This window comes from Alligator sinensis, unplaced genomic scaffold (assembly GCF_000455745.1).
Source record: "Alligator sinensis unplaced genomic scaffold, ASM45574v1 scaffold919_1, whole genome shotgun sequence".
Taxonomy (NCBI): domain Eukaryota; kingdom Metazoa; phylum Chordata; order Crocodylia; family Alligatoridae; genus Alligator; species Alligator sinensis.
Window position 1 is genome coordinate 1026109 of NW_005842191.1, and position 9439 is coordinate 1035547.

General features: G+C 52.6%; 1 protein-coding gene across 5 annotated transcripts in view; it reads left to right on the top strand.

The window, feature by feature from the left end:
- Window positions 1-6072: 6072 nt before the first annotated feature.
- The window catches only part of LOC102387857 (myosin light chain kinase, smooth muscle-like), a 19945-nt gene continuing 16578 nt past the window's right edge, over window positions 6073-9439 (top strand). For 3 of the 5 annotated variants that reach the window (XM_014521186.2, XM_014521190.2, XM_014521189.2), the window contains exons 1-2: window positions 7072-7318; window positions 9091-9137. The gene's annotated coding sequence lies outside the window, so the exon portion shown is untranslated. Of the gene's footprint in view, window positions 6138-7071; window positions 7319-9090; window positions 9138-9439 lie in introns of those variants that run through there. The other 2 variants (XM_014521188.2, XM_014521187.2) reach the window with 2 other exon arrangements.

A 9439-nucleotide genomic window follows, 5' to 3' on the forward strand; every position in this document is an offset into this window, starting at 1 on the left:
AGAGGTGATCATGGGATACCAGATTGAAGGCTTTTTTTAAGTCAAGATATATGACATCAATCTCTTCTCCCTTGTCCAGGTGATAGGTCACCTGGTCATAAAAGGAAATGAGATTGGTCAGGCAAGACCTACCTGCAACAAACCCGTGCTGGCTATCCCTCAGGATGTTGGTGTCAGCCAGTCCATTAAGGATGGCCTCTTTAATAAACTTTCCTAAGACCTTCCCCGGCATAGAGGTCAGGCTGATGGGCCTATAGTTTGCCAGATCCACTTTCCTCCCTTTCTTGAAGATAGGCACCACATTGGCCTTCTTCCAGTCATCGGGCACTACACCAGAGCCCCAGGAGTTCTCAAAGCTCTGTGCCAGAGGCTGGGCTATGATGCTCGCCAGCTCCTTGCGTACCCTGGGGTGTAGATTGTCAGGGCCGGCTGACTCGAAGGTATCCAGCCTCTCAAGGTGTTCCTTCATGAGGTCAGCATTGATGGAGGGCAGGGAATCTCCCTCACCCAAGCCTCCCTGCCCCATAGTGGGCATGGGCGTCCCATGGGACTGATGAAAGACTGATGCAAAGTACCCATTTAATAGGTTGGCTTTTTCCTGGGTGTTAGTTGACTTGATTACACTGAGATTCAAGAAGACCTTTTAAGCCTCTGGGATCAGCAGTGCCAAGCACATTCTTCACAGGGACCAGTTTAAGCGCGCGCCACAAGGGACCGATTTGTGTCTGTGTGAAGTGAATTTGGTGGGTGACAATATTGCAACAAGCAAGTGTCACTGAGACCAAATCCCCGCCCCATTTATTATAATCCTATTTTCTCTCCCATTTTACTGCTGTTCATGAGTCAAGGGGGTAATTTTCTTGCGTGCTTTCCCAACTAATCCCAAATCCTGTCACTTCATAACTCTATCACCTGTGATTTTATGGTTCGTTCGACTGTGTCACTTGTGCAGGGCCTGATGTATCATGCAGATGTGCAGCTGTGTCCACCCCAGACATGGCTGCACAGCAGGGCTAGAGGAACAGCACTGCGCCTTGCTTTGCCTTGGACCAACTGAGATAAATTGGGTACATCTGGGCCCTTTCAGTGCCTCAGTTTCCCCTGCTACTCACTGTGCATTTAGACTGACAGGGTCATGACCATCTCCCACTGTGAGTTTGGACAGCACCAAGCACCTTGGGGGTCGGATTTTAAACTGGCCCTATAAGGAATGAAGAACACGTTATTTTCCTGCCATTTTCTGTCCCGCACTGAATATACAGCTGCGACTTGTGCCACCAGGAACACCTCCATTTGATCTCTGGCTTCTCAGAAATGATGTTTTGTTTCACAGAGGCACAAAACCAGAGTAGACCTATTTGATGACTTGGGCCTTGGGCTTTTAGCCCACTAATTTACCGTTGCTGCCACTGTTGGGCAGCAGTGGGAAAAAACAGTAGAGTGACATAGAAACCCAGGACGGCTCCTCTTTGTCCTTTCCCATGACATGACGAAAAGCTGCTTGAACCACGGTCTGTAGCTGCAACTCTGCCTCGGTTTCCCCTCTGACTCATTTCTATTTAGGCAGTGATTCTCAACCAAGGGACTGAGGCACCCAGGGGTGCCCGTCTGGTGATCTTCAGGGACCACCCACACACCTTGTTAGTCTTAGGACCAGTTTTGTTCAATGTCTTTATCAGCAACCTGGAAGATGGGATGGAGTGCACCCTCAGCAAGTTTGCAAATGACACCAAGCTGGGGGGGAGTAGTAGATATGCTGGAGGGTAGGACTAGGATTCAGAGTGACCTCGGCACATTGGAGGATTGGGCCAATGTTGCCCTAACACCTAACAAGGTTTGTAGGTGGCCTCTGCAGCACCCCGAATGGCACCCCAGGGTGCCTCAGTCCCTTCCTTGAATATCACCGGTCTAAATAGAAATGAGTCAGGGGGAAACTGAGGCAGAGCTGCAGCCAGAGACTGGTTCAAGCAGCTTTGTATCATTAGGTGCAAAGTTTTTTTTTTGCCATTAGGAGCTTTGCTCCTTAGGTCCAGTGCTGCTCACTGCACCCTTGATCACAGGTTTGCGCTAGAGAAGGCGTAAACATGATAATAGTGAGAGTTACACGAGTCTGCACCCAAGTTAAATTAGATGACCTTGCCCCTGCAGCCTGTGCTTTTGACTAGCTACAATCTCCTCTTGCCTTATGATAGCAACACTTCCTGCTTGCTTATCTCCTGGGTCTTGTTTAGCTGGCTAATTGCTAGCTGTTACCAAGCACTTCCTAGAATAGCAGATGCACCTGACTGTGATCATCAGTGCTTATCGCAAGGCATCGAATTATATTATCTGTATTCTCCAAAAACTTGTGTAAGCCACCTCATTTGAAAAGGGGCTGGAGAGACAAGTGGGTTGTTTCTCCCTGCATTTTTAGGTGAAAGTGAGACTCCAAGGGTCTGTCCTGTCAAATGTAACTGCAGCTGGTCTGCAAGCAGGTTTGTGTAGTGACACTAAGGCATGTGGATCTTGGCATCCAATTGCTAAGAGATCAGGCACCAGTGCTTTGGATCAAGCCGTGCTAAAATCTGGGCCCCGTCTTCTGTGACAGCCCAGATTTCACTGGGGTTGTACCACGAGCAAGTGAACAGGTTGTACAGGGAAAGGGATGAGGGAAAGCATTTCCCCATGTGTTTCAGAGGCTGCAGGGCACTGATGATACTCTTGCTCTGGATTTGGCATGAGAATTGGAGTCTGGGATTTGTCCTGCTTGTGTAGCCACAATTTACAAGGGCACTAGTATATAATACAATAGCCATAATTGACAAGGGGACAAAGACACAGGAGGCTGCAATCAGCTCCTTCATGCCTCTGGGTGAATGAGGATCTGCCCCTAGGGCCAACAAAGCCTGAAAAGCCACTTGTACTATAATCTGCAGCATGGCTGTGGTCTTCAGGAACCGTAGCTGAGCTGGGAGTTCACAGCTGGCCTGATGCTGTGGCTCTGGAGAGGAAGCCCCTGGACAGGCTCCTCTTGCTTCCTGGGCTGCATTGCCCTACACACTCCAGCCTTGCAGCTTTCAGGGGGCGTTTAAGCTCCTGGAGTCCTGCTGTTTTGGGGAACTCATAGGGTTCCCTCCTGCAGGGTAGGGAAAAGCTTGAAGACCTTGTCCCATCTGTGGTCCAGGTGAACGGAAAGGACCCCAGGGTTTACCATTAGAATAAACCCACCCCCACGGGCTGCACTCAGAGATCCAACTTCGGGTGTCAATGTTGCAGGGCAGTCACACTGCCGACAACTGAATCATGGAGCCTGATGTTGCTGTGCTGCAAGGGACATCTGGTCCCTGCCAGGAACAGGGCAGGGGTGAGGACCCGTAGTCACGCTTCCAGGTAAACTCTTCAGTCGCAGCTCAAGAAGCCGCTTTGGCCTCCTCCTAGTCCCGGTGGACACCACTTAGAGCAGCCTCAGGGTATGTGTGTGTGCATCATGTACATGTGTGTGCACGCACAGGTATGCACGCATGTGTACATGGATTTACTTGTATGTGCACCTCATCTGCATGTATATGTGCATCATGTACTTGTGTGTGCATGCATGTACTTTACATGTGTAGATATCTGTGTGTGTGCAAACTCCCATGTCCCCATGGGAAGCAGGAATGGCCATAACACAATGCATTCAGAACAGTCCCTTGCCCTCAGACAGCCACGAGAAGGTAAATGCTCCTGGTTTTACTCAGTGCCAGGTTCCCTGTGGTTTCCAGAGCAAAGTGAACACGTTATACAGGGAAAAGGCACGGGGGTAACTGAGTGCATCTAGATCTTCTGGGGGCATCGGGGTTCATAAATTCATAGAATGTTAGGGGCTGGCGGGGACCTCGCAAGATCATCGGGTCCAGCCCCCCTGCACTAGGCAGGAAAGACAATTGAAGGTCAGACAACCCCAGTGAGGTGGTTGGACTCACCCCCTGCATGCCTTCCTTACCTCAGTGATATTCCCCCACCCCCGGGCACATGCCTAGGAGACCCAGCAGTGCAGGGCTTAATCAGTCCATCACTAATAATACTGCAATGGTGTCAGAGGAAGAAACACAGACCACTAGGAGCTGGGTCTCTTGGGGTGGGGGATTGAAGGGAATAGGGAGGGTCTGGACTCCCAGCTTCACTCTCCCCAGAAAGCCAGCTGTGTGGACAATGCACCCCCACTCCATGGGCATTATCCATGTGGCAGCCCTGTCTGTGGGCACTCTGCCCATGGACACAGGCTTTGCTCCCCCTCCGGCTGGTTTACCCCTCACCACTCCCATGAAATATTTAATTTAAATTCAAAGCAATTAAATAACCCATCCCCAAAAGTCACACCAAGTTCCAGCCCACCCCCACAGCAATCAAAACCTCTGAAGACCCCCCACATTCACCCACTCATGCCCTCTCCCCCATGCCAGAGGCATTCTGCAGCCTGTGGAAGGTTTGCAGGCACCTGGCAGCCCAAGTGGGGAAGTTCGGCATCTACAAACCTTCCAGGATCTCAGTCTAAGAACCACTCCTGAGTCCGAGATCTTCCCACACCATGCTGCGAACAGTGAGGCAGCTGTTCCGGGCCCCAGGCCTGCACCAGCTGGAGCCCAAGGGGAATCACCACCGCTTGCCAGCAGTATCAGGCTTATGACACACAGTAGGACAGCACCGATTTCCACGCAGTAGAGGACAATGAGACACACAGCACTGTCACATCGTGGTCTAGCTGGGACCAGCCTGGATGCCAGCAACACAGCACCTGGGCCCACACAGCCCCCAGCTCCCTGAGCACCACAGCAGGCACAGCTGGAACGGCTCCTGCCACCCTGGGGGATCTGGAGGGCCAGATGAGCTTGCAGCTGGACGGCGTGTGCCCACCACTGGCTCTCAGTTGGAAGCAGGGCATGGCGGTATGTTATTGTAGGGTTTCTCCTCCCAACACTGCTGATCTTCATAGGAGCTGGGCAGGGGCCAGGTGGTGGAGGTACGCATGCCCAAGTGCCTATGCCTTTCCCCCAGCTGTTCCCGGCACCCCCTCCATGAGGCCTGGGCTGGCATTGAGGCGGTTGTTGTTGGTGTCAATGGCCTGGGAGATCTTGTCCATGAACACTGTGCCTCCAGAGGCTGAGGGGGCACAGCGACTGCCCGCAGGAGGTGGTGGAGGTGTGGTGGTGGTGGTGAGTGGGGACTGCCTGCTGGCAGCCACAGTGATGTTGGTGGTGAGGGCAGGCCGAGCGGGGACCACCGTAGGTGGCTGCAGCGGTGTGGGTGGGGAGTGGCAAGTGCCAAGCAGTGACTGCCCACAGACTGCTGGCAGTGTCAGTGGCGGGGCAGAGGGGGGCGGGGTGGCGAGCAGTGACTGCCCGCAGATGCCACCGGCAGCAGCCAATCTCAGGGACGATACGGCCAGTCTCAGGGGATGCATGTGCACCTGTGTGCACCCGCTACGTATTGCCAATGGAAAGCTGCCAGCACAAACTCCCTCCCCTCCTTGCACACTGCTTCAGGGTGATGGTGGAATGCCACCCACAGACATGGGGCTGGATGGGTCTCTGTGCTTCTCTGCTTCCCCTGCCTTTTTCTGTAGCTCGTTCCCTGTACAGTCCCTTGCCAGGTAAATAATCCATGCCTCTCAGGGACGGCTTCTTGGAAGTCTTGACCTTGTGCTCTAAAGGTGTCCCTGATGACTTGAGCTCCCATGGTGATTCACCTCTTTGGTGGAGACCCATCGACTTGCCCAGTGGCCTGTCCAGTTTCCAGGCTAGCAGAGCACAGCAGGGTGCAATGAGACAGTGTCTGCTGTGCAAATGCACCTTGGGATGCACAAGACTACACCTTCCCTTGCTTGCTCAGTCTTTATGTAAGCACCTGTGTCAGCTTCTGGGCAGCCCACAGCCACCCCTCCAGCCTAATTCCCTCCTCTGGGAGGCAGGGACTCCATTTCTACTGTCCTCCACCCAGCCCTTCCCAGGCAGCTCAGCTGTGCTATGGGGCAGGGGAGGGGGTTGAACTCTACCCGGCCAACCCCCAGGCAGAGCTGAGCTGAACTCCTGCAACTGAGGAAGGTGAGGAGGGAGGACCCACTTTGCAACAGGGCACACATGCCCCTGAATATGTATTTCACTGAATAAATGCCTCAGGTAAGTCACACCTGAGTCATGAGCCTCTGGGAAGCTGCTGCAGAAGCCAGTGAGAACGTAGAGCAGCAGTTCCCAAACTATGGGTCACAATCCCAAATGGGGTTGCAACATCAGTGGATGAGGTTGTGGCAGTTGGGGGCCATGGGTTGGGAGTGAGGGGCCATGCTGAGGAAATGGGGCCATAAAAGGGGTCATGCTAAGGAAAAGTTCAGGAAACACTGACCTAGAGTGAACCCTGCTCCTATGGTGTGGAGGCTACTATCCCAGGAGAGGGAGGCAGGCCCACTGCAGAGACCCAGCAAGGTGTTGGGGGGCCCACAGACAGGGTCTGAGCAAGAGATCTAGAGTGATGCACCAGCAAGAGCATCCTGAGGACCTACCTCACACACACAGAGCTTCCAGTTCCCATTAGCTGAATGAAGATCAACTCCATGCAGTGGTGGGGCTCACTTGCTGGTCCCCAGGATTCACTGCTTGCAGGTGGGGAAGCAGTGTTTATCATTAGGCCCAGCTGAGATGCTTTAGCTCCCCTGGGTGCCTGTGTGAGATGATCCTGTTCTATTTCATAGGAATTGGACTTGGCCCTACTTGGTGCCAAACAGTGCCTGGCAAGAAGGTTACATGTGCTCAGTCCAGGGGCACTGCTGCTGTGATTTCAATCTGTGACCCAGCACCTGACTGAGAGCCCTGTGGGATCTTTGGGAAGACTCCCATTCCCATCTGTGGTCCTGGCACCTGGGCTAGACTTTGTGCTAATAATCCTCTGTGTGTGCAACAGATGTTAACAGCCCAGACTGTGCACCCACCTGGCAGGCAGGGGGAAGACACTTGCTTTACCTTGTTGATGAGGCTGATTGGAGACAGGAATGTGCCTCCTCCAAGGTCATAAGGTGAATCAGTGACAGACCTGGGGTAGTGCTTAGGCTCTGCCACTCCCTGCCTCTTGAGGGGTGGCAGGGACTGCTCCACAGCCTGGCTCAGCTGCAAGAGAGAAGGGGAGTTTGATTGCCCTAATTAAACCCTAGTGACTTTTGTCTTTGTTAGGGAGCTGGAGGGTGGAGTTGAGTAGTGAGTGAGCTCCTGGCTGTGCGGAGGGTGGAACTGGTTTATCTGTACAGAGCCAGGGGTGTTTCCCAGGCCGGCTCAGCAGAAGGTCAGTCGGATTTTACAGCAGGAGTAAGGTGAGACTGCTTTGGGCTCTTTTCTGGGGGCTCCAGGGTGCTTTGCAAGGGTGGGCAGGCAGTGCCAGTTCCCTGTTCAGAAGCAGGTGCCAGGGTTCAGGAGGCTGGGTTTTCCCCAAAGTCACAGAGCTGGTGGCAGCACTGCTGAAATTTGAACCTCTGTCCCCTGATGGGCAGTGTGTTGCTCTCCCTGCTTGGACCTGTGGTCCCTGGGTTGCCTTTCAGCTAGGTAGGAGGGAGCTGGGGCTGGAGCTGGCTGGGAGTTGTCTCTGGGTTCCAGATCTTTGGCAGAGCTGATCAGCTTTGCTCTCTTCTGCTGCGCGCTGCCCTTTGCCTCAATGCAAAGCAATGCAAATAGTCCCCACACTGATATGGATTTTGTGCTGTGGGAAAGGGTTGCTCACCCCTGTTCCAGCTGGATTGAAGGAGACCAGACTGGTATGTAGCACAGAAAACTGGGCAAACCCCTTCTCAAGCAAAGCGACAGGGCTGGTTAGTCTTACAGAGGTGCTGAGTCTGCTTGACTGCCTAAAGCAGTGGCTCTCAACCTTTATAGACTGGAAGCATCCCTCAGAAAATGCTGGCTCTTAGTTTCCTTTGTTTTTTGACTCAAAAAAGTACTAGAGCAAGTATTATGTTACAAAGAATTTGGAAGACCACAACAAGTCAGAATGTTTTAACACTATGGATTCCTGTTTGAAATTTCTGGGTGTATCTCGTGAATCATGTTTGTACAACTACCAGTGCTAACATTGTGAGGCACCTTTGAAAGGATCTCAACACACCCCAGGAGGCCATGGCACCCTATCTGAGAATTGCTGGCTTAAAGGTTTTCTCTTCTAACAATAATTTAACAGTCAATGGCGATTCTCTACAAAGATCTCAGAGTCCATTGCTAGGGAGGTCATTATCATCCTTTTCTTCTAGGGATGGGGAAAACTGAGGCATGGAAGAGCAGTGACTTACTCTGCCAGTAATGTAGGACCAGGAATAGAAACCAGGTCCTCTGAGTCTTAACTTAGCAGCCTGTCCCTAGAGCCATCTACCTGGCATGCTGCAGCTGTGCCCACACAACTCACAATACTCTAGAAGTCCTGGAATCAGCGTAGCTCCTTCCCACCAAATGCAGCACAGGCATGGAGGTTTCCCTCCCAAAACATGAGTGTGGGATTGGGAACAAGAAGGCAAGGATTTATCTTTAACCACTTTGGGCTGAAAGACAGTCCTGCTTCTCCTTGGATTGCTCCAGGCCATGCCCCACACTTCCTGCTGTCCTGATGGTTGGTCTTTTATTCATCAAATGCCATTTCCCCAAAAAGACAGCTGCTGAAGTCCAGTAAATTCTCATTTCTGAACTGGGCCCACCCATGGTATTGACATAGCTTCCCTTCATTGATAACCTGGGTCCTGGGGGTTCTTCTGCCAGTCTTGCCTCTGCAGTGCACTGATGACAGGCTGGCTGATCCTGGAAGCACAGCTGGGGCTTGGAGGAGTGGGGTTTGCTCCCTGGTTTTGCCATAAGCCCCCTGTGTGACCTTAGGTAAGGCACAATCACCCTGTTCTATGCTTCCCCCCTCCCAGCACTGCAGCTACTTCTGGCATTGACACAAATTTGGGCTTGCTTGCAACATTTTGGAACCTAGATGGAGGATTGTGACTCTCTGGAGAAGCTTCACACAGCCCTGAGGGATCTTGTTGGAAGAGGGGTGTGCATTGGGGGGGAGGTGGTCTCCTTTGGAGGGGAATCAAACTAAAGTCTCTGTTCATTGCAGGTGAGCGCCTGAGAGTGCTGGCCCCCACGTCACTTGTGGAGGTGAAGGTAGGAGGATGGGCACAGCTGCACTGCAGCATCATGCGAACCCCCCTTATTGCAGCCTCCTGGATGAGAGAAAAGAAGCAGTGGAGCTGCTCTCCAGCATCACCACTAGGTTCCTTGGGACCAGGAGGCTGTTGTGCTCTGGGTCTGGGAAGTCAACATAGGGGCAGATTTTACAGCTGACATCCCAGATGCAAAATTTGGCTCCATGTGGCATGAGCCCGTCCTGTGAAACCTACAGAGGGCTGGGGTGCTATGAGACCTTACTTAAGGCACTGTCCATTTCTGCCTCTGAGCTTCCTGCT